This window comes from Acanthochromis polyacanthus, chromosome 17 (assembly GCF_021347895.1).
Source record: "Acanthochromis polyacanthus isolate Apoly-LR-REF ecotype Palm Island chromosome 17, KAUST_Apoly_ChrSc, whole genome shotgun sequence".
Lineage (NCBI taxonomy): Eukaryota > Metazoa > Chordata > Actinopteri > Pomacentridae > Acanthochromis > Acanthochromis polyacanthus.
The window spans coordinates 2,774,026-2,779,453 of record NC_067129.1 but is presented as its reverse complement, the minus strand read 5'-3'; the positions used below and the strand labels follow the sequence as shown (position 1 = coordinate 2,779,453).

The following is a 5,428-nucleotide window of genomic DNA, read 5'->3' as shown; positions in this document are numbered from 1 at the left end:
TATGAGATAATATATTTTGTATTTAATTGTATTTTTGCCCTCTTGTTTTAACTCAATCATAATTTCATCTTGTTTTGTTGGAAGTCACTGGCTTCCTGTTGATAGTTTTGCTTGGTCTGTCAAAGAACTTCATAAACCTTTGCTTTTAAAAGGATAAATATAAATACAAAGATGATATTGCCATTATTATGATTTGCAGCTGCCCGAAAACTAAATTTAGCAACAACCATTAAATGGTGTTTTGCAGACAATTCACAACCAGGAGAAACACCTGCAGACCGACTAGGAACATTATACCATATTTAATACTAATACAATATTAAATAGACACTACACATGATATTCCTACCTGAAGAGCATGTTTGTGTTGTCTGTCACAAAACCAAACAACGAAACATGGAAACATACGTTCACCTTTGAAAAGCTGGGCTACACTGTTAGCTAGCTAGCAAGCCTAAGCTAACTACCTCCTTAGCTAAGCCAGCTCCAGTGACCAAACTTCCATACCTTGGTTTAACATTATTCAAAAGTAGTATAAAAAGTACATCTTACCTCTGGTTTAGCACAGTCCTCATCTTCCACCAGTTTTTCTTCTTCATATCTTACAGGTGACCTATGTTGAGTGTAAAGTCACTTTCAACTGAAAGATCAGCAGTTAGCTTGTCTAAAGAGAGAAAACGGGAGAAATACTCCAATTAGTATTAGTTTAATGTTAGTAGTAATATTTTCCTTCTTTTTCATCAGTGCTATTTTCAAGGAACATTTGGTGCGTTCTTGCAGAGAATTAGTTCATATTTGTAATTAAAGCTAGCAGCTAGCTAACTTAGCTTAGTGTGTTAGAGGCCTTCCAGTCCATATGCTAGGCTAAGTTAGCTGTAGCTTCACGTTAATTCATATGTGCATTATAAGAAAAACAGCAGTTAGCTGACTGAGTACAGTAAAGAGAAAAGGCTTTCCAGTCCGTGTGCTAGGCTAAGTTAGCTGTAACTTCATGTTAGTCCATATTTGCATTTAAGCTAAGCCAGCAGTTAGCCAAACAAGCTGAGTAATAAAAAGAGGCCTTTGTCTAACCAAAGTCAGCTGTAGTATAGCTTCATGTTAGGTCGTATGTGTATGTAAAGCTAAATCTAGCAGTTAGCTAACTTAGCATAGCAAAGAGAAGAGGCCTTCCAGTCTGTATGTTTGGCTAACGTAGCTGGAGCGTTGTGTTAGTTCATGTGTGTATGTAAAGCTAAAACCAGTAGTTAGCTAACTTAGCTAGTAGAGAGAACAGGCCTTCCAGTCCGTATGCTAAGCTAAGTTAGCTGTAGCTTCATGTTACTTCATATATATATATATATATATATATATATATTTAAAGCTAAATCCAGCATTTGGCTAACTTAGCATAGCAAAGAGAGGAGGCCTTCCAGTGTGTATGTTAGGCTAAGTTAGTTGCGGCTTCATGCTAGTTCATGTGCGTACTTAAAGCTGCAGTTAGCTGACTTAGCATAGCAAAGACAGGAGACCTTCCTGTCCATATGCTTGGCTCAGTTAGCTTCATATTTAGTGGCCAGGTATGATGGTGGCACCTCTCTTTCTTCCTCTCTCTTTCTGTCTCTCTGGTTGTGACTGAATGAAATCTGACTTCAGGAGTGGAGTCAGCTGCTTTCAATCATCCACCCTCTGATATTTAAGCCTGGTTCAGACTTTACACTTAACTTTTGATCAAAAAAACTGCTGTGATTTCGATATATTGCATTTGGCCATATTGCAACTTTGATAAAGCTAATTAAGCACTTTAATATTTGTAAAAGTCAGGTTAATGCCAGAAAAACCTGGACTAACTTCAACTATAAAACACTGCTTATTCAACAATGCATCAGCGATAACATGTCCCATAAAACCTTATGTTTTACTTTAATACTTTAGGTACATTTTGCTCATGATGCTTTCATTAAATTAAGATTTTAAGTTTTGGACTTGTAATGGACTGTTTTTATTCTGTTGTGCCACTTTCAGTTTATCCACCACTGAGAATAGTTTGTTAATGAGATTTTAATAGAGTTAAGTGAACTTTCACACTGTAAAACTAATCATTTCAGAATAAAACCTTTTCGTTTGATGGAAGCCCTTTGTGTTCTTCATCAGTCTGTAAAAATCCTTTGTAATGACTTGACCTGTTCACTAGGGGGCAGCAGCACAGCACACAACATGAGGAGGTTCAGGATGAGTGTCATGAATGTGACTAAAGCAGGTGTCTGTCAGTGAGCTGAGACACTTTATACATGTTTAAATGAGCAACTTGTTTCACATGTGAAGAAATTATAGATGCTGCAGGGAGAAATTAACTTTATGGATGAGCTAAGTATGAAACCGCACCTTCCTAGCAAGTGAGTAGCATGTCTGAAGTAAAGTGTGTGGGTTCCATAGTGTAGCGGTTATCACGTCTGCTTTACATGCAGAAGGTCCTGGGTTCAAGCCCCAGTGGAACCAGAATTTAATGGAGAATGATGTCAGCAAAAACATAATTTACATATAAACAATGTCATCATGCTCATTAAAAAAATAGAAATGCATCTAAATGAGAGAGACCATAATTTGATTACCAAAAACTAGGACACTCGGCCCAGCGATTAGACACTCAAAGTTCACTCAAACATGCCTTATAATTTAAAGTATGCCTCCTGCAGGCTTCTCAGAGGTTACTCAACATGTTTTATTATGATGAGTTTCAAAAATAACAAATGAAATAGTGATAGAAATAATGCCTCTTCTGTATTAGAAAAAAACAAACTAAAAATACCTGTGCTATATTAGCAATCCAACTACAACAGAAATAGCTCTCACAAATGTACAAAAACTAACTAGTAAAAATATTTGTTAGTTAGTTTTAGTTTAATTAAGTGACCCAATGAAAACCAGGACATTTTCATCAATTTATAAAAACCAACCAGGACAGCCAGCACAGGACGTATGGTCTCCCTGCTCTAAATCATTCATAGAAGTTTTAAAAAATAAAGATAATATGTGCCCTACTTCCTCAGCATTTAGTTTATCATTTATTGATATTAACCAGCTTTGCTTGATGTAGACTCACCGGCTTTTTATATATTTTATTATCCACTGCAGCTCAAAAAGCATTTTCCACGTGTCACTGTCTGTAATTTCCAAGTTTATTCAGATTTCTATTTGTCAGCTACTTCAGAACGAGAGCTCAGTCTGCTGCTGTGAGTTCATTCAACTCATTAAATTAAGTTTTTAAAGAGACAAACTTAGCATATAGGCTAAGAGGAGGATGGCATGCAGCATCACTTGTGCAATGATACATGATCCAGTTTCCCAGTTCTGTCAGAAATTCTGCTTTTTATGAAGCTTTTACACTGTCAGTTTTTCTTTATTCCGTTTTATGATGTTTCTACAGTTCTCCAATTTCATTTAGCAGACGCTTAAATCCGTCAGAGTAGATACGACACAAGCAAGGATCTAGACAGGAGAAAACAACCCGGATAAGAGCCATAAAATACCTCTTTATGAAGGTCTCAGTAGGTGGTATATTAAATATTAACATATCTCTTCAGGGATGTTAATGGGTTGGTCATGACTAACCCTGACTGTAACCAGAACTCCCACAGTCCCAACATTAAACCACGGCCTCATACTGAAGCATAATGATTTACTTGTGGGGGACGTGGGAGTTTTTTGTCCCTAAAATGGAGGCGGGCCCCAGAGTGTGACTGTGTAAACAGATTCATGTCAGTGAAAGCTCCTGATGTATGAAGTTTTAATCAACTGTCCGTCACACGAGAAAGCGAGAGAGATCCGGAGGCCCACGCTTTTCTCCTCCCCCGGAAAGATTGTTCGTGTGTGTGTGTGTGTGTGTGTGTGTGTGTGTGTGTGTCTTCCTGTTGTTTTAGATTCCACTTCACTCCCCCACTGCTGCCAATCCACGACCTCTGACCTCTGCTGAACCCAGCTGTCAGCTGTCCTGGCCTGCATGCTTACAGCTCTCTCTCTCTCTGTCTATCTCCTGGATCTGATAAGAGGGTTGGATGTGGAGCAACGATCAGCCTCACTGCTAATCCGGTGGCCACTAGTGGTACTGCAGCAAAGAAATTACTACCGTTGTTCACAGGCGTGAACTAACCATGACATCACCCGTTGGTTTCAATGCAGAAAATGAAGCCCGGATTTTGCTACTTCCTGGTCGCCATTTTGGATTTTTTGGAGCCAGTGATGTAAAAAGCATCAAACAGGCTGGACCGGAGAGCAACTAGGGGCAGGACCAGTCTATGGGACTGTCAATCAAGTATAGCCACGCCCCCTGGCTGCGCCAACTTTAACGATTTATTTAAAATTCAGTATCGATTTATTTTAAGATCGGCCACCTGATCTCTCATTTTGACCATGAAAACTAACGGGAAAAAAATCCTGAGCTGTAGAACATCAGTCTATCAAATTTTATTTTTTCCAAAAATGAATTGGGGTCTATGGAGAAAAAGCTTTTTGGAGCCAACCCTAGCGGACGGCGGGATATTGCAAGTTTTTGACACTTCCAGGTGGGCTTCATTTTTGGAGCCAGATGCTACGTCCACTATATATACAGTGTATGGTTGTTCTTCATCATCATCATCATGTGCCGTCTTCGTTCTGAAGCTTGGCCACCACAGATCTCCATTCGTGTCTATTCTCCTCAGCTTTCTTTGCTTCAGTGTAGGACTGTGTTACACTCCACCTCTTGATGTCATCACTCCTCTTGCACGTGTTCCTTCAATGGTGCCTTCACGAATCATGTCATGGAGCCTTCCAGCACTGCCACCATGGCCAGCATAGTATTTCATTGTCTTTTGCATTAGATCCCACATTAGGCTCCTTTTTGTATCAGCTCTCTCTAAAGCTTCGTGTCCACCAGATGCGTTTGTCCTACATGCTTTTCCTGCATCTGAAAATCGCCCGCATGGTTGGTGGTCACTAGAGGGCCACTAGTGGTCACATGACAGCGCTTTCAGCTTGAGTACAGCAAATGCGTCAGACCAACATGGCAGCAAATTTTCCCTTTTATTTTGCAAACAGTTCAGCAAAAAATATTTCTGAAAGCATTTGAGGGGAGAAGATACCTGTGCAGTAGCTGAATCTGTCCTCGTTTTAGGTCAGTGACGGCCAGTTTAGACGTTTGATGAAAGTTTCGAAACGCGTCGGACGTCCACAAGTCGCATCGAATTTGCATAAAGTAGAAGCTGAGTTTACTTTATGCAAATGAGCTCTGGCCCGCTCTGGGGAGATGCACCATACCGCAGCTCGAAACACACCGCAAGCAGACCAACATGCAACACGATGCATTTCACATAGAAAATGAATGTGATGCTGGATCTGGAAACAGGTGCTGCCTCACTGCACGATCCAAATTGTTTCCAAATGTTACATTTCCAGTGTGGCTGGTTGCTGCTTG

The 5,428-nt window shown here is 39.9% G+C and overlaps 1 non-coding gene across 1 annotated transcript; it reads left to right on the top strand.

Annotated features, from left to right (window-relative positions):
* Positions 1 to 2,402: 2,402 nt before the first annotated feature.
* On the top strand, positions 2,403 to 2,475 carry trnav-uac (transfer RNA valine (anticodon UAC)). The gene has a single exon. It is a non-coding gene; the product is annotated as a tRNA-Val (tRNA).
* The last annotated feature ends 2,953 nt before the right edge of the window (positions 2,476 to 5,428 follow it).